Source organism: Podarcis melisellensis (genome assembly GCF_964234715.1).
Source record: "Podarcis melisellensis genome assembly, chromosome: 1".
Taxonomy (NCBI): domain Eukaryota; kingdom Metazoa; phylum Chordata; class Lepidosauria; order Squamata; family Lacertidae; genus Podarcis; species Podarcis melisellensis.
The window spans coordinates 124,060,556-124,079,222 of record NC_138528.1 but is presented as its reverse complement, the minus strand read 5'-3'; the positions used below and the strand labels follow the sequence as shown (position 1 = coordinate 124,079,222).

General features: G+C 41.2%; 2 protein-coding genes across 2 annotated transcripts in view; both read left to right on the top strand.

Annotated features, from left to right (window-relative positions):
* Positions 1–11,903, top strand: part of LOC309374741 (uncharacterized protein) — a 235,482-nt gene extending 223,579 nt beyond the window's left edge. The window contains exon 3 of the transcript XR_014170702.1: positions 11,889–11,903. The gene's annotated coding sequence lies outside the window, so the exon portion shown is untranslated. The remainder of the gene's footprint in view (positions 1–11,888) is intronic.
* Positions 1–18,667, top strand: part of PLCL1 (phospholipase C like 1 (inactive)) — a 184,669-nt gene that overhangs the window by 44,481 nt on the left and 121,521 nt on the right. The gene's annotated exons all lie outside the window — the stretch shown is intronic.

Sequence of the window (18,667 nt, the reverse complement as noted above, 5' to 3'; positions counted from 1 at the left end):
GCCAAGATACACATGCTCCATTAATAATTTAACTTGCGGTGTTAGGTAAGTAATGTAAGGAAGAACTGTATTTGCAAGTGGTAATGAGAGCGTGTACTTTGAACGCTGCTGCTTTATTAATTTCCTTTTGACACAGGAATGCCACTAGTGCCAGACCAGTGGGCACAGGCAGACCTGGGACCCCTCAAACCTTGTCCTTCTCTCCATCCCAGCACATGCACATTCTTTGTATTGTCTGAGAAGAACTCTGCATATAAAACTGTATGATGCTCAGAGGACTATTTATGTCTTTGGGAACCCTACTTTACCAGGACTCTGAAACATACACAACTGCACACAATAACCAGGTAGGTAGCTGTCTTGGTCTGATGCAGTTGTAATTAATATATATATATATATATATATATATATATATATATATATATATATGAAAATAAAATGTCCAGTACCTTAGAGACCAACTAAGTTTGTTCTTGGTATAAGCTTTCATGATGTGCATGCACAATTCTTCAGATACCACAAGATTCACACAATAAGATATTTTCACACTGGATGTGCATATGTTGGAAACAGTGCCACCTCCCCATGTTTAGTATCTATAGTAGGGATGGGGAACCTTTTACAGACAAAGGACAATATTTCTTTCTGGTCAACCTTTCAGGAGGCAACATGCCGGTGTTGTTGTTGGGAAAGGGGTTGCAGAGGTAAAAATAGGCAGATCAATTGATACACATGTCATCTTTATGCAGTAGGGTAGTTTCTACATGCACCCATGTACCCCTTTCTAACCTCTATTCAGGTTAGCCAGACACAGAGTGCATTCCAGCCCCTGGCAGAAATGGGGATGGAGGGTGAAACGCAGGGCTGGTGAAGAGTGGGAAGGTTTGTGGCCTGGAGAGAATCCTTAAGACCAGATAGAGAGACCTGGAGGGCTTGCATTAGATTGTTGCTTTGATTCTGGATGGAGCATAAGAGCGCATCTAGGGCCCTCCTGGAAGTATTCTGAGCTATATAACAAAACTAGTGGAATGAAAAACTGCTCTGGATTAATGTCGCTGGCTATGAAGATGAAGATCATGCCTGCATCCAAAAAGATGTGAAGGGGTGTGTGTGTTTGTGTGTGTGTGTGAGAGCGAGGGGGAGAGAGAGATGGGGTTACTGTAATTTCCACTGCTCTTTCACTTAGCCTGCTCCCTACCTGCTTTCCACAGCAGGTGTGTCAAAAGCCTCTGTCTATTTGTAGGTGGATAAAGGCTGTGTGTCTTTTGAAATGCCACCCATTCATGCCACCCAAAATATTGTTGTCTTTGTTCAGGCCCATGGATGTTACACTGTTAGTGCGAAACGGAAATTTCCATGGCTTTGCCATCACAATACATTTAATATTTGTTAGTTGGGTGCTCTTATATGCCCATTGGTACGTAAATCTTTGAAGAGGGTACAGACTTAAAAACCTCAGCGGGTATTGCTTGGTTTAAATGCAGTGGTATAATCAGATTTTGCTCTGCTGCTGTTAAAAAAACTTAACATCCAAAAGCAGTTTTTCTTTTAAAACAATCGATTCTCTCCTTGCCATCTCCTTTCTAAAGCCTGTAGTTGACACTTGGAGTAATGTGATAGCTAATGCCTACGATTCACTCCAGTGCAACTTAATTTCATATCTGACAAGGGGATTCAAGGCATTTAAATGATATAACAGCTAATGACGCTGAGAAAAGATAATAGAGATTTTTTTCCATACTGTTGTGGTCCCTAGCTGTGCATTTGCTGTATAGTGGTTGTGGGTTTTTTTTCCTTTTGGAAAGCTGTACTGAGTGATTTGCCAGGCTAGCAAAATCAATTTCAGATGTCATAGGGTATGTTTATTGCATCTGTTTTGCCCTGAGGTTTGTTTCCCTATAGTATTTATTCCAGAGTATCAATGCAAATTTCTCTGGAATAGAACCAAAGCTTTTCATTAGGCATCTTATTTATTTATTTTTATAACGCATTAGCCTTGCCGATCAATGTTAAAAAGTGAGATGGAGGCATTATTGTGCAAAGGGAAAGAAAACGTTTGCCTTGGATCTTTACTGACCGAGGCCTATATGTGTACCCATTCAAGAAAAAGCAAAAACAGAACTGAATTAGGTCAAAATTGATTTGCAATACTTGTGATATAACTAAAACAATTCATTGGATAGCCTTAAGTGAATCAGGAGACTTTATAGCTGCAGATCTTACAGACTTCTGGCAATTTAATGCAACAACTTCCAGAGGGAAGTCATGTTAGAGTTTAGCCACACTTCCTCTTGTCCTGTTACACCCCTCCCCTGCAGAAACAGCTTTTTAGCACTTAGTCGGAGCAAACATGAATTCACGTTTTCCCCTGGTTGATATTTTCCTCTGATGCAACAATAAAGAGTGGGTTTCCCCTGGGAAAAGAATGGGGCAAGGGGGAAACTGCTTTCACCTATGCCTAGAATGACTGCTCCCCGCTTAAAACAGGTGGCACCCTTTGCATGGACGCGTGCAGCCCCTAGATCTGGAGCGGCTCCAACAGCATAGGCTTGGCTTTGCCTTCCCTCAGGTGGGATACCTGGAGGTCTCCGCCTACCTCAGTCAGTTGTCCAATTCCACCTGGGGGAAGCGTTGCCAAGGAGACCAGGCCAGGTAGGGGAGGGATTACCTGCCCACACAATAGAGGGAGGATCTTACCTGGGAATTCTCACTTGGCTCCAGAGCCTAGAATGTGCAGGTGAAGCAGAAAACTGCTCGGACCTGTGCTTTCTAGGCATGGGATAAGTGGAAAAGTGGATGAGCCCTTACCTTAATCTGTTGCAGCAAAAATGAACAAAGAAACAAACAAAATTCAGCGAGTGCTTCTTTGAAGGCTCAGAAATGTGTTCTTGATTAATCTGGAAACATTTCTAGACCACCTAATATTAGAAAATATCTAAGCACTGAACAAATGTAGTCTAAAAACATAACAGTCCCCTCCTGAAGCTTGTGGGCTCCCAACTCACACCAGCCCCTGTCATCGTGACAAAAGGTCAAGGATGTTGAGTCTAGAAACATCTGGAGGTGCATCACATTGGCTAAGTTTTCATCGACTAGAATTCACTTCATCAGATTCTGCTGAAAAGGTGATGTTATGTTTCCAAGGGGTTGCTTGGGAGCAAGCAGGCAAATATCTCCCTACTTGGCTGTGACGACTTGGCTTTGCTGCCAAAATAAACTTTATCTGTCTGGACCGCCACTCTCTTGTGGCTGACTCAATCGCTGGCAGAATCCGTGAGTGGGCGGTTCTTAAACTTTCCCCAGCAAAGCAGCTTCTTGACGCCCAGTCTGCGCCTCCCCTCTCTGCGCGAATGCTTTCTGCGCAAAGAGGGCGTGGGCAGCGGAGGACCCCTTCCCTCCCTGCTTTTCCCAGGCAAGGAGTCCTGGGACTGCCTCACCACTTCCGATTCCTGCACCTCCTCTCCACTGGAGCCGCATTTACTCTCTTCCGTTGAAGAGGAGCTGCTTCCCACGATCCCTGGAGGCTCTCTATAATCCATTTGGCTTTTGCTCGCTCCCTCCTGCACTGATGGCAGTTCCCTGACAGGTGAGGACCTTGAAATGCATACTTCACTTTTAAAAATACCATGTGCTGCAAAAAACCTATCATAAAGTTCAACTAAGCATTCAGAAGAGGGTGGTTGAACACGCAGCCTGCATGTGGCCCCTGTGGTCATTTTTGGTGGCCCTCAGCAACATTCAGAACTTCTTAAAGCAACTTGAGTATCCAGCTTTTGTGTGTGTGTGTGTGTGTGTGTGGTGGTGTTGTTCTGTGAACAACTGGCTCCCTTTTTTTGACTAGTGCTTTGTACTTCCTGGATCTTGCTCACCATGGAATTGTCCAAAAAGCAAATGTGAATGCAAGGCTCCAAGCCAAATGACTGCCATTTTAAGGTTCTCCTTTTTTCAGTTAGAAGGTATGGTCTTCTAACTGAAGGTCTGCCCAAGAAGGATATAAGGCCTGAGATAAGCTTTAGACATCTTTGGAGGACATTTCCTGCTTGGAACTGTCCAAGGTCCTGCAACTTTTACCTGCCTGGCTAAGCCACCCACAGGCATCCATCTTAAGCTGTGGGGTGCCACTTGTAGTCAGGACAAGGTGTGTCCCACATCACACAAAATTGTTGGGCAAGGGGTATACTCACAAGTGTGGTTGAGCTCTGTACTAGCACTTCAGACCATGTCCCATTTCATTTCTATACCGATTTAGGGCTTTCGGTCAAATTGCTTGTGGGTGCTCGATTGTGCTGCGAACAAATGCATGCAAGGTATAATGCCACTCACCAATCAAAACCGCAGTCTTGGTTTTAAAAATATTCCCTTGCCTCTTGGCGCTTCGGAATGAATAACAAAAGTGGAAGAGCCAGTGGGCTTCATGTATTCTAGTGTGGTTAATATGCAGTTCTACTTGAAGGCTGTTATCCACTTACTGCTGTGGCTTCTGCTTTATAGAATTCTCCCTCTCTCCTTACCTCCCCTTGAACTTTTGGATTGAAAGCAGAATAACCAAGGAGTCAATACACTAATCCTATTCCGCTTTTACTTAGCTGCAACAACAGTTTGTCTTTCATTTTTCATTTTTGAAAAAGGCCCTGTTGTGCAGGGTTATGCAACTAAGCTTGGCTGAAGAATTAGATTATGATGAAGGGGGAAAGCAGGGACCTGCTGTGCACATTAAATTGTAAGAGCTCGGAATGGATTTATGTCCTCAGCTTTTCTAGTTTTGTTTCCCCCCGCTTCATATTGCTCTCTGCATGTCCGTCGCTCTCATGCTTCAGTTAGGGAACTTAACTGAATGAAGTTCTAAGAAAAATCTGGTGTGCCTTCCCATAGGCAGTATTTGTCCAGCATTAGCCCAGTTGGCAAAGCAGCTGAGCTTGTGCCATATGCATTCTGAATTGCTATGCTAGAGCATGGTTTCTGGGTCCATCTGTAAGTGCCAACCTTTTTGAAGATGTTAGGAGCGTCCTACTCTCGTGTAGGACTCTGGTAGAGACACATGCTTGACTGGCATGTTCTCTCCCTCCTGGTCGGTCGTTTGGGAACTTCAAAAGCTTTCTTCTGCCCGAACATCACTGCGACTGATACCAAAAGGCACGCTTAGGGATCCTGCAGAGTATTTGCAGTTTGCGTAACAGAACTCAGTAGCACAGCATTTTGGCTAATCTACTTTTATTTACATATAATACATTCGGAGCATTCTGCTTTAGCTCCTTCCTCTTTCTCATCAGGCAGCAAAGAGAAAAAGAACAAAGGACAATAGTCCCACTTCCGAACACAGTATCATGTGATAGACAACAATCCCATGACTGCAAACACAGGGAGTGAATCTCAACAGTTCAGAGGTGTAGCCCTCCAGGTGCTGTGGAGCTACAGCTCCTGTCATCCTTCACCATTGGCCAGCAACATTTGGGAGGTATCAAATTGACTACCTCAGTGCTAAATGGTCTGTGCTCAGAATACCTAAGGACCAATATGAACCTATCTGGATGTTGAGCTTCTCCTAAGAGAATCTGTCTCTCCCCAGTTACCTAATAAGGTGTATCTCTTTGTAGGACTATATATAGTGGGTGGCTGTGGAACCTTTCATTAAGGAAGTCTGATAGGTCTTTAAGGTGCGAAACCAAGATAGTTCTTTTCTAGAAAGCTTTCATTTTGCATTGATAAATGAACACTGTTTCTGCTAACTCTATGACTTGGCTTTTATTTTTTCTATCAGTTTGAGTTGTTTCCTGTTTTAAAATGAAGGTTTTAAACTTGTATTGCATTTAGTAAACAGCCTTGGAGATTTTACATTGAAAAGAGCATGTGGGGTTTCCCCACCACCACCCAAATTAAATGTGATTTTCTTCAAAACGTTTTTGAAGGCTGCTTTCTCCTCAGGTTGTGCTTTTATTGGCACCTTGACAATTTCCTAGGAAACAGACTGGTTTGCATCACTTTCCCTTTTTTGCAGCATCCTCCACGAGGCATCCAAAGGTGCTTGAGAAATCAATAACTATTAGCCCTTGACAAACAAGTCAAACATTCAAATGCCATTTGTTTTGATGGGACTTACAGTTGTTGTTGTATTTTTATAACCTAAGGAGAATCAGGTGTGGTGTACTATCGATATTCCAGCTTCCCCATGAGGAAAAATGGCCAAAACTGGACACCTCTTCCCTTCTCTTTTCTACAGGCAGTGGCGGAAGAAGGCTGCACTTGCATTAGAAACAGAGCCAGCTCCTAAGGCCTCCTCTACCCAGGAATGATATAGGAATGGACAAACATGTCAATTTTGGTTTTTCTCAGTTTCTTGTTTTTCTAGTCTTGAGTTCATTTTTTTTACATTATTCCATCAAAACGTCACCCCTTGCAACAAACAAACAAACAAAAACAAACAAGCAAAAAAAACAAAAAAACCTCATGAAAATTCCTCAGCACTTTAGTGGAGATTTCTCCTAATAAACACACTTTTGCACAGTCTTTCCCAATACAATGTATTTTGTATCTTTAATAGATGCATTTTTAATGTACACCTTTTGTACACACTGCTTGACTGGAGAATTGTGAAATTAGGGGAAGGGCGGGTGCATTTTAGTTTGGGTATTGTTTTGGGAACTGTAAATTAGGTAAGTTCACTTTTAAATGCAAGCTGAACTGAATTCCTCCCCTCCCACATATTTTGTGTGAAATGATCCCTTATCTACCGCTACTGTAACAGGATCAGAGGATATTGTTGTTATGGGACATGGATTGGGCCTAGTTTGTATGTTGCCACAGATACATTCTCCTTTTTAACTTTTAAAACCTGTTATTGAATTGGGAAATAAAACTGAGTGTCTCTTGCCATTTCCCCACTCCTACCCTTTTGTTCACCTTTCTCCTTTGTTGTGCTTACTAAAGTCCCTGGGGCTGGGGGGACAAAAAAAAAAGCCCCTTTCTCCGCTTAAATGTTAATTTAATAATAAATTCAATAGGGTGTTGGTTTTTAAAAAAGCTTTATAAGATAAAAGTAACACCTGAGGTACATGTGTTTTTTGGAGGGGGAGGGGGGATGCTTCACTAGTCCGGTCTACCTGTAAATATGTCATTATACCAAAAAACATGTTCAGTTGAAACTGCTGAATCAAGACACTGTCTATAGTGTAATTGCTGACAAAGAAGAAATGATGTACATTGTAGAGTGAAAGTGGCTGTAAAAGAGTCATGTCAAACAGGCTAGAAACAGAGAGGGTGACATGTCAAGGCAAAGAGAACTGAAAATAGGGATTTCTTAGCAACTCTCAGTACCCTTAACAAAGTACATATCCCGGGATTCTTTGGGGGAAACCATGACAGTTTAAAGTGAAATGATACTGCCTTAAATGTATAGCAGAGAGCTGGTCTGAGAGAGGGCTTCTGAGGGTAGATTGCCCTCTCCATCCATGGAGAGGGAGATTTGCAAATCCTATTCCCCTGGGATGGCCTTCCAGGAACTGTAGGGCTGTCTCCCAATTTTCTAGCATGCTTTGCTCAATGTGCAATGTCCATTGTGAAACTTTCATAAAGAACAACAGCAGTAACCCTATTTTTAATATGGCAGGATTTGGGATTATAAAAATTATTCTTTTTACTTGTTTAGAATTCTTATATCCTCCTCTGTAGCCTAGTGAGTCTCTCAAAGCGACTTACAAAACCCTCACAGTGAAAATGACACAAGCGTTATCAGAAATGACAGAAAAGTTCTTTTTATTTTTCAGGAAAAGTTTAAAGTCTCTGATAAAGGTTATTTACAACAAGAATGTTTAAAAATCTAGTACGAATAACCTTTCCCAGCCAATTCTAATGCCAGTACAATCTTTGCATAGCATTACCCTAGATACAGATCAATGCTTCTGTTTTTATCTTTTGGGAAATCCTGCACAATTCTCCTCAGTCTCCCATGAGCATTTTCTAGCAGCAAGTTCAGTGGCGATTCCTTGGGGGGGAAGTGTGCTTTTGATGTTGTTGCATAAAAGCCACATAACCTCATTAAAGCCAATGTCTCGTGAGTAAGCACTTAGCATTTTTTTTGTAGCAGAAACATGAGCTTCCCTGCTTCTTTTATTAGGCACACACACATTTTAATCTACATAGGTAAAAGTGCTTTGAATTGTAAATATTAGCCCTAATATATCCCCCTTCTGCCTTTATGACATTGATATTAATGCACAGGTGTGCATATATTTCTACTGATAATGAGTGCAAAGTGTTGTTGGCAAATGATGCAAATACTCCCTATACCAGGGAAATGTAATGGTGTTGAACACAAGAGCAGCCAAAGCAGCAAACAGCATGCACAGAAACACTTAAAACACTGAGATTTAAGACAAGACTCACAAGAGGAGATGCACAGAGGAGATCACACTGATCACCTGGAGGGGTTAGGGCTGCACCTTTTGAGGTCCGTTTTCAGAGTGTTCCCCAATATTCAGTTACTTGCTACATCCTTCAGCATAAGCAAAATATAAAAGAATGACGAAGAACCCTTTCATTGAGTCTTCTGAGAATGATTGCATTTGGATCTGAACAGTTGCACCAAATATTTAAAGCACACGGTACCCCCAACAAAGAATCATAGGAACCATAGATTGTTAAAAGTGCTGGGAATTGTAGCTCTGCGAGGGGTGTGCCACAGTTCCCATGATTCTTTGGGGGAACCAGTGCACTTTAAATGTATGGATATATAGGAGTGCATGGAGAATTTGCTGAGTGAAGATCTTCTGAAGCGAAGAAGCCTGAAAACATATAAAAGTGTTAGTTTGATCATGTTTAGTAGCAGATGCAATTTCTAGCAAAACCACTGCAAACAAACAGTTTTGAGGGATGTTAAAGCAGCTTTGCATTGGCTTACACTCTGGAGTCTAGCTGTTGAAAGTGCTTTGCTCTTGTCCAAGGGCCTGATAATTCCATTTAAGCCTTAAAAAGCAATCTCTCCTTCACTATGGTCACTATAAAATACTTAAAGATGTTGAGCTGTATTCCTCATGGTTGATTCTAGCTTATAGGCAGAGAGACTTAAAATCCCCCATAGGACCGAGATTTGTCAAATTTGACATCCTTTGTGAACTCTTTTACATCCCTTCAAATCCTGGGTATTTCATGTGGAATGGGTGCGAGCTTTCTCTCCTTTGCACATAGACACACTGTGTCAATCTTTATTTTATGTCAACACACTTACTTTTTGTGTTGTGATGGATGAGGGTGTCTTCCCGCTACATGATGGGTAAACATGTGAACTGACTCCTAGGCTATGTAAACACCATACACTGGAATCACATTTTGGGGGTTTAATGTAGTACTGCTCAGAATGTTTGCCCACAAAAAAATGCAAGGCAGAAAGTAGATAAAATGTTTTTCAGAACCCACCTATTCACATTTTTCTTTGGTGTCTGGTTTGTCCCTTGATTGGTTACTCCTTTGGTACCATTTTTTTAAAACAAACAAACAAACAAACAAACAAACAAACAAACAAACAAACAAACTCTTCTTCCTTCTGGGAACAATGATCCTATCATTTAGTCAACCAGACTGGAATGGAATGGAATGTGAATAGAATGCTTTTTGTATCACATTGCTTTCACTTTGGATGTGTGGACCTGTTGCATCCTTTCAAACATCTTGAACAGGGGTAGGCAACCTAAAACCAGATGTGGCCCAATCGCCTTCTAAATCCGGCCCGTGGACGGTCTGGGAATCAGCGTGTTTTTACATGAATGTGTCCTTTTATTTAAAATGCACCTCTGGATTATTTGTGGGGCCTGCCTGGTGTTTTTACATGAGTGGAATGCGTGCTTTTATTTAAGACGCATCTCTGGGTTATTTGTGGGGTATAGGAATTCGTTCATTCCCCCCCCCAAAAAAAAATAGTCTGGCCCACCAATGGTCTGAGGGACGGTGGACCGGCCCACAACTGAAGAAGGTTGCTGACCCCTGATCCTGAACATTGTTTAAATAGTGGTGGAGTTACTTTCAGGGGGTGAAGGTGAGATAGTATCCCCTATTTGACTTAGACTTAATTTATTTTTTTAAATTATGCTTGCCATTTAGGGCAATCAAATACATGTTATTAATAGTATCCCATTTTGCCAGCATTAGCGAATGCTAATAAATAGAAAAGAAACCACTGAAAAAAGAAAACGGGAAAGCTAATGCTGGGCTGCACAAGTGAAACATCAATTTTTGGTTATTGAGCTGCTGTTTTGGAGATTTTATCTTGTTGTTTTATCTCATCTTCTCATGTCTGTGTAATAAACTCAACCATGTTTTTTGCTGATCCATCTCAAGGGGCATTATTCCCTCCCTCCCCAAAAATACTTTTGCTGCTGGTTTTGATCATACCATCAGAGAAGCATAATTATTTTGCTGTAGTAAAGATCCTTGTTTATTTCCTAATTATGTTCTCTTCCCCCAATTTTCCCAATTTTGTAATTCTCGGCATTTTGTTGTTCTCAAAAGAACTGTGTATGTAGTGAATCTATCTGTCAATTTAAGATTTTGGTGGCGACTTTTACCAGGAAGCTGCATTGTTTTTCTGATCTGAAACAAGGGCATCAAAGACAGTATGCCAATTAGTTAAAGCTCATGAGACCTGATATTTAGATTTATTTATTTTTTTAAAAAAGATTATGTCCCCCCTTTCTCCCAGTATGTCTTGACTCAAGGCAGCTTACAGCATGAATTAAAAACAAATACAGCCCGGAAACGTAACTGTTATAAATATTACTTCATTTAAAAAATCAGTATTAAAAGCAGCACTGAATTAAAGCTACTTTAAACCATTTAAAAACACAAGAGGAGAAGAAACCAAACAACACCCACCATTGAAAGTCCTTACCATAACATCCAGTTAGTGGCCAAAGGCCTGTGTAAAGAAGAAGAAGAGTTTGAATTTGATATCCCGCCTTTCACTCCCTTTAAGGAGTCTCAAAGCGGCTAACATTCTCCTTTCCCTTCCTCCCCCACAACAAACACTCTGTGAGGTGAGTGGGGCTGAGAGACTTCAAAGAAGTGTGACTGGCCCAAGGTCACCCAGCAGCTGCATGTGGAGGAGCGGAGACGCAAACTCGGTTCCCCAGATTACGAGACTACCGCTCTTAACCACTACACCACGCTGTAAACAAAAAAGTCTTTGCCTGTTAGCAAAAGGAAAGCAAAAAGAAAGCAGGGAGAGGTCTAGCCTAGCGTCCCATGAAGGGGGTCTCCCATAGTCTGAGAGCAGCCACTGAGAATGCCCTCTCTTGTGTCTACACCAAATGTGCCTATGAGGATGCAGGACCAAGAATAATGCTTCACCTAAAGATATCAAAGCCTGGCCAGGCTTATATAGGGAGATATGGTCCTTCAGATAGTCTGGACCAAAGCCATATAGGACTTTATACGTTTTCCAGACCAACAGTCTGGTGTCTGCCTATTTGCATGACATAACTATTTTTGCCACTTGGATTGACTTTCCAGGTATTATGACAAAACTACTTAGCTTGTAAGTCTGTATCTCCATCATGGTTTTTCTCCATGGTGGCTGGGAAGAGGCACCAACCCCAATTCCTGCTACACAATACATTCCCTTCTGGCAGGTTCGGATGGAGCTGAAGGCTGGCAATGGTTGTACTGCAGATATATCATGCTTCCTGATCAATGCCAGACTATCTGGTGGAAGGTGAAAAGGAGAGGTGGCCTTAACCAGTGGGAAATGGAGAGGCAGGGGAACTTTGCAGGGAATTTGTGGGCCATGAATTGAGCCATATCAAACATGTTGCCCATGCCAATTTATAAAGATTGAATTGTAGTTTTGGTTTCCTGTAATATAAGTAAAATGTTCTCAAAATAACAATAATATTGGGATTAAGGAGACATCTGAAACAAACAATGAAAATGTTGGTCAATATCAGGATAGCATCATTAGTTAACTCAATTTGATTTTAAGGTAAAAAGGTAAAGGTAAAGGGACCCCTGACCATTAGGTCCAGTCGTGACGGACTCTGGGGTTGTGGCGCTCATCTCGCTTTGTTGGCCGAGGGAGGTGGCGTACAGCTTCCAGGTCATGTGGCCAGCATGGTTCTGGCGAACCAGAGCAGCACACGGAAACGCCGTTTACCTTTTTGCCAGAGCGGTACCTATTTCTTTACTTGCACTTTGACGTGCTTTCGAACTGCTAGGTTGGCAGGAGCAGGGACCGAGCAACGGGAGCTCACCCTGTCACGGGGATTCGAACCACCAATCTTCTGATCGGCAAGTCCTAGGCTCTGTGGTTTAACCCACAGCGCCACCAGCGTCCCTTTCGATTTTAAGGTACTTTGCTACAATTTGTAAATGGGATGTTTGGAAGCAGTGTTTGCAGAAATGAGCAACGGTACATAGTTTCTGTTCTTTTTTGAGGAACCATATGATTCAACTCATTAGCCCAGGAACTATGTGTAACAGAAAAGGATTATTGTGTAAAGGTTCAACATGTTGTATCTCAAAATAACCTGAAAGCCGGCTTTGTTCCTTTGTATTCTGTAATATTATTAAGTAAATGAATTATGTTTTCCCCCTTGAAGTGATAAGTATGAGAATGCAGGTATGAATTTGATATCACTGTGTTCAAGGTTGTGGAACAAGTCATGCAGAACCCATCTTCTGCACAGAACCCTGTGCAGGTTCTGTTTCCTGAATATTGCTTATTCTTTTGGGTGAGGTGCTTCCTAAAATCCTAGCAGCAATCCTGCTCTGCTTTTCTTTAAAATGAGGGATAGCACACCTCATTGCCAAGAGAAACAGTTCAAACTAATGAAATTATTGTATAACACAGTAGTACTGTGCATTGTGACTACCTCTTGGCAATGGCAGAACATAGCCTTTTTTTTAAAAAAAATGTCCTTTATCAATTGTACAACACTTAGTTGTTCAGGTGCATAATAAAATATTGGCTGGGATTAAATGAACTGCATCACTAGTTCTCCATGCCCAAAGAATCTTTGTGCTGTTTCTTGAATGGTGTCACATAACAAAACTGCTTTTGAAATGGATAGGGCTTTCAAAAACCGTGTGTAATGTAATTTTCCAACCTGCTGGACTCTAGATGTTTTGGACTTCAACTCCTTTCAACCTCAGCCAGCAAGGAAGGATGTGTGTGCCTTACATGTAGTCAAAAATCCCACTTGTTGTGCCTAAGGTATCTCTTTGAAGCCCACTCATTAGTACTTTGTAGTGGAAGCCAATGGCTATGAAATTCTAAAGTGCTGCAATAAGTGGACTACACTCCCAAGATAACAAGGACTATGAAAAAATAGAAATGGTAATTAAACATGGTTTTTGTTTCATTTTAAACTGTCGTTTAAACCCATGGCTTCAGAAGAATAAAAGAGCTCCAAGTAGAAGTTTTGAACATGTAGGTAAATATTCTCAGGCATAAGCTTTTACATTTATAGTATACCACTTAGACTTTTGGGAACAAAATTTGTTTCCTTTAGAGTGCTGATCTTCACTGTAACTTTAAACAAGTTAGCAAGATCCATGCTTGGAAGTGTACAAGCTTTGGAAAAATGATGCATCAACCTGGCATTCCATTGTACATTTTTAAAATTTTACTTCTGGTTACAGAGTGCCATGTGGAATTGTGTTTTTGGATGGGGCCAACACTCGATTTGAGATTGTGAGCAAAGCTTGAGAACAAAATTGTCATAAATCTTTGCACACAATTGGCCCACAATCCTCACCTAAATCAAAACATCAGTGGCAAATCAGTATATATATTCATTTATTCTTACTTATACTCAGCTTAATACCATAGTTCAATGGTAGAGAATCTGCTGCTAAAGTGGTGTCACAATGGACTTTTAGGGCTGGTAAGAACATGTAGGGCAATGCATTCATCTCCTTTTCTTTCCCAACCCGTGTTTTTAAACCATGAGAAAAGAGTTGAAGGTGCAGCTGCTCAAGGCAAGTACACTATACACATTTAGGGAAACTTTGAAAACATCTCGGGTGGACAGCTAGGATTGTAATGCACAAATTAGCCCTTAGATCTTTCCATTGGGGAATTGTTTCAGAAAGTCACTGTGGTGCAAGTAAAAAACAGCTGTGTGAAAGCTGGTTACAGACTCTTGAATCAGATTTGATGCAAGTGTTGACAGCCTTTCGAGGAATTGGCAGGTGTGTTTCCCACTTACTTTCACTTGGCTATTTGCATGCTGTGACTGATCATCTTGAAAGTGTGAGGTTTTGCTAACAAAGGCTGAAGCAGTGACACCGGCAGGTAAAGGGTAATTTCCATGAGTTATAAGGGACCATTCTTCCGAGTTCAGACCCAGTCCTTAAAAGGATATTATGCATGCTTAAGAAGGTCATTGCTTCATGCTGGAGGTAAAACAAATGCCATGTGCAAAACGGATTTGCTTTGGATAAAGTAAGGCTTCAAAAAACAAATGTTGATGGCAGCCTGTACTTTCAGAGAAGAACAAAAGCTGACCAGGCCAGCTTGTCTGTATACACCTGTGTGTTACAGGACAGCTTGAAAGGCTATGTATAAAACTGGCTGGAAGGCTATGTATAAAACTGGCCCATGGAGTGGCCAGTCATCAGGCTTATTGCCAGCCAGGCATTATGCTGTGCAATTCCAAGATCTGTTTCTCCAGACTGGATAGTAACTGGAACTTCTTTAGCAAAGTTTCAAAATATTGAGGACCCAATCCAATTTTAAAATTGATGAGCATTTGGGCGAAAGCAATATAATAACAGACTTTCCAAGAGAGAGAGAGAATCTTAGGGATAATGATATTCCTGTAAGGGTGATTTCATCTGCACACACTAAACTGCAAATCAAGCTTGTAAACTTTGTATACACACGTCTTCCACACTTGACCAGTATTTTTATTTTTTTTAAGGCATTGTCTTGTTTAAAAGGAAACATGATCCCTCTGCTGTGTCCGGAGGACATCTACACCTGTTTTCTGTCATTGAGAACCACACCTAGATATGCTGCAGAAGCTGTTTTGTGAATTGTTCCCCAACATTTTTGTTTGTGGAACACCCACTCTGGTTCTGCATGCTTGGCACCTACACTCAATGTCCTTCTGGAGCCAGTTAAAAGCATATATTTTCCTCTGGTTTTCAGTTCAGTAAATATACTCGACTTTTATTGCTCCTGAGCTATTTCCTAGTTTTATTGGCATTTTTATCTGGATCTTCGGCTGCTGCAATGTATTTTGAGTTTTCATATGATTTATTTTAGCATGTTTTCCCGTTTGCTGCTTTGGGTTTTTTAGTATGTGTGTGGAATAGTGTGTGATATAAATCCAGTAAATAAATAGATGCACTCAGGCTTAGTTTTATTGTATAAATATGGCTTTTTGGTTGCTTCCACTGGATAAACTTGAGGTTGTGTGAAACTGCTGTGATTTAGGGCCAGACTAGATGAGCAGGGCCACCACGTATATGTTGAACACGTGTTTGCTTAGTTCATATACAAAGCAGGGCTGGGTGGGTCTCAAAAAAAGGAGTGTACAAAGGAGGAGAGCAAAATCTGGTCCACTCCTTTGTGTTGCCTTGCTATGCTCTATTGTTAAACAGTTTTTCCCTAGCCTGGATTGGATACCAGAAGTGAGGAATCATATGCGTCCTCTGTATGTTCCATTGTGCAAAATAGAGGCTAGATTAGGAATGAGAAACCTGTGACCCTCCAGATGTTATTGGACTCCACCTCCCATCACCCTTGACAATGGAGAATGCTAACTGGGGCTGATGGGAGTCTGGGTCCAACAACATCTGGAGAGATAACCCTGGCATACACGTCCCACACCCTTGTATTTCGGGTGTCTGGGGCAAACATGCGTTGATCAAGTTGTGTGGTCGCCTCTTTTTGGCTCTCAAAGAGGACACTTGGGTATTGCTGTTTTATTGCTTGCACTCGTGGTGTGTTTATGTCCTGAATGAAGCGAACCCACATCCTAACAGCAGTTTTCTGCTTTTGCAATTTCAATAGTGTCTTTCTTTTCCTTGTAGTTTAGTGACAACTTTGAAAGCAGTGTGTGCCAAAGCCTTAGCAGCCAGGAGGCATATCAAAAGAAACATCATTCAGTAAACCCCCTCCCCCAAGTCTCCTTATTTCTATCATAATGTGTTGGGGTTTTTTTTGAAGGGCTATTTTTTTGGCCATTGAAGCTAACTGTGCCACAAGAATCCACGCAAAAACCCTCCCCCAGGTTTTGGCAACTGCTGCAGCCATAGTGATGAACGGCCATGTCTCTGAAATATGCAAATAAGAATCAGCCGCCGCCTCTGGCACAAGAGACATTTCCAATGCATTTTCTGGATTTTATTTTATTTTTTGTCTGTACACTCGGCGGCCAGATAGGCATAAAAAAGGATCCTGCTTCTTCGTAGTTCAAATAAGCATTTTGCTTTAAATTACATTGTCACTTACTAAACTTCCTGTAGCACTCTTGGCAGGCTGAGCTGTTTTTTTCTTGGGTTGTGTGCTCAGACTTTACTGTATACAGTTGCCTGGGTTTTTTCTCTCTCTTTTCTTTTCTTCCTTTTTAGCCCAACAGTCACTGTGAGGAAAAGTACTGAGTTGTGCTTCCTGTGGTTAATACAAACTATTATTGGCATGGAGTATTCTTTCCTGACCTCATTAATCAGGAAAAGAGAGGAGAGAAAAAGAGGGGGGAGAGAGAGAATAAAGAAACCTAAACATGCTACTAAACTGAGTCTGAGAAATGGGTGTCCTTAATTAGTTGGAAAAGTGCTGTGCATACATGCTGATATTACTGCCACACAGGCAATTTGCAGTACTTTTAACATGCTTAATGGATAATATTATTATTTTTGACTTGTTTCAAGTCAAAGACTGTTGGAGTCCCCAAAGACACGGTTATTCTTTTCATACGTGAGTTATATCTGTCAACATTGGCAACAGAATTTTGTGTCTAGGGAATAGAGCTGATTCTAAGTTTTGGACAGATGTGTTATAGTCCTGCAAGCAGCTATATTACTGCAGAATGTTGGAGGAGGAGTGCTTGTTTGAAAGTGTTTCCAGTGACAAAATGTCATTGAACTGTAAAATTTTCATATGGAGGGAGTGCAGGCAATTATGTTTGCTCATTAGATGCTTTCATGATGGTATCTAAGGCAATGCACATATTAAAATTACATAGAACCAGCTATTAATTAGGTACAACAAATTCAATTGTAATACGAGCAATAAAACAAGAATTATAAACACAGCAGCACTCAGTTTACCCATACACACAAACAACATGAAAAATCCTTTCAAAGGTACAGGAAAAGCTTTAAGATACAAAGTGGTATCCCCTTCTTGAGAAATACGGTAAAAATGTGGTAAGATGAATCTCTTTTGGGAGAGTTCCATAAATTGGGTGCCAACAGGGAAGTTACCTGCTTCCCAAGTGATTTGGGACTGTATCACATCAGAAAGTGAATGTTTAAAATACAAACATTGTAAGTTATTCAAATGTGCACTTTCTGCTATGGCATAGTCCCATCACAGAGGTGGGGGACTGCAAGCCTGGACATTTGAAATCACTGAGAAGCAGAAATTTTGTGAGTCTTTCTAGGTGTTGTGGGGCATTATATAAAATGGCATGTTTCAAACAACAGAAATGCTAAAAGCCACAATGTGTCATCTTTTAGATCCGGAGTTTTATAGTATGCGTTTCTTTATGGTTTGAGCAGTTTCATAAGCTAGTCTTTTTAAATACATCAGGCATTTCTGCTTGAAAGCGTTTTGTTTTGGAATTGTGGCAATTGCAATTACCAGACTTGTCCTTCACGGAGAAATACGTGCCCGGCAGGAATGGCAATAATCCAACTTTAAATATGGCATGAATATGTTCTCTGTTCAGCAGGCTCAACTGTTGCACTGAGAACCAGGATGCATATTCAGCCTTTGAAGAATTACTTTTGTAAAGAAGCAACATCCGCCCTCTCAGCTCTACTATAATTCTTGCATACATGACCGATGTATATAGGAAAACTGATATGTGGCTATTGATAAGATCAGGTTTGTACTTTTCAAAGTGTTTAAAAGTGGTAAAGTCTGTGGTGAGTTGTGCTAAGCACAGGCAGAAAGGAACCAGTTCAGTTTTTTTTTTTAAACAAAGGAACTTCAGGCTTCAAAAAAGAATCTCTGAAGAATACTGCTTAATTTTACTTCAGGACATACTTTTGGAGCTTGTGGTGTGTCCAGACCAGTGAGACAAGCCATGAGCCTATGTTTGGGTTTGGATATAATGCTGAGGCAAACCATGTCTTGGTGCTGGATTTCACCACAGCAGGAGCAGCAGATCCAGGGGAGATCCAGGATTTCTCCCTGTGAGTATCTGCTGTCTTGCACATTCATGCTTACCCATGCTTTGGCTTAGTGTTTTGTGTGAACTAGGCAGAAGTGTTCTTCTAGTTTCTCAGTTTCTGTTTTTTTTTTAATGAATGACAAGGAAGGTGACATTCTGGCCAAGCCAGTAAAATTCAGATGGTTTGGCAACCCTATTAAGTGCTCACATTTAAAACTAAAACTTTCTTCCATGTGATCACCCTCGGGGCCCTCAGGTAACCAGGGACACCGTTCTCTGACAAATGGCTCTGCTAAAAAAGATGGTGACAAGATGAAGGTGGCTTCTAAAGTCCC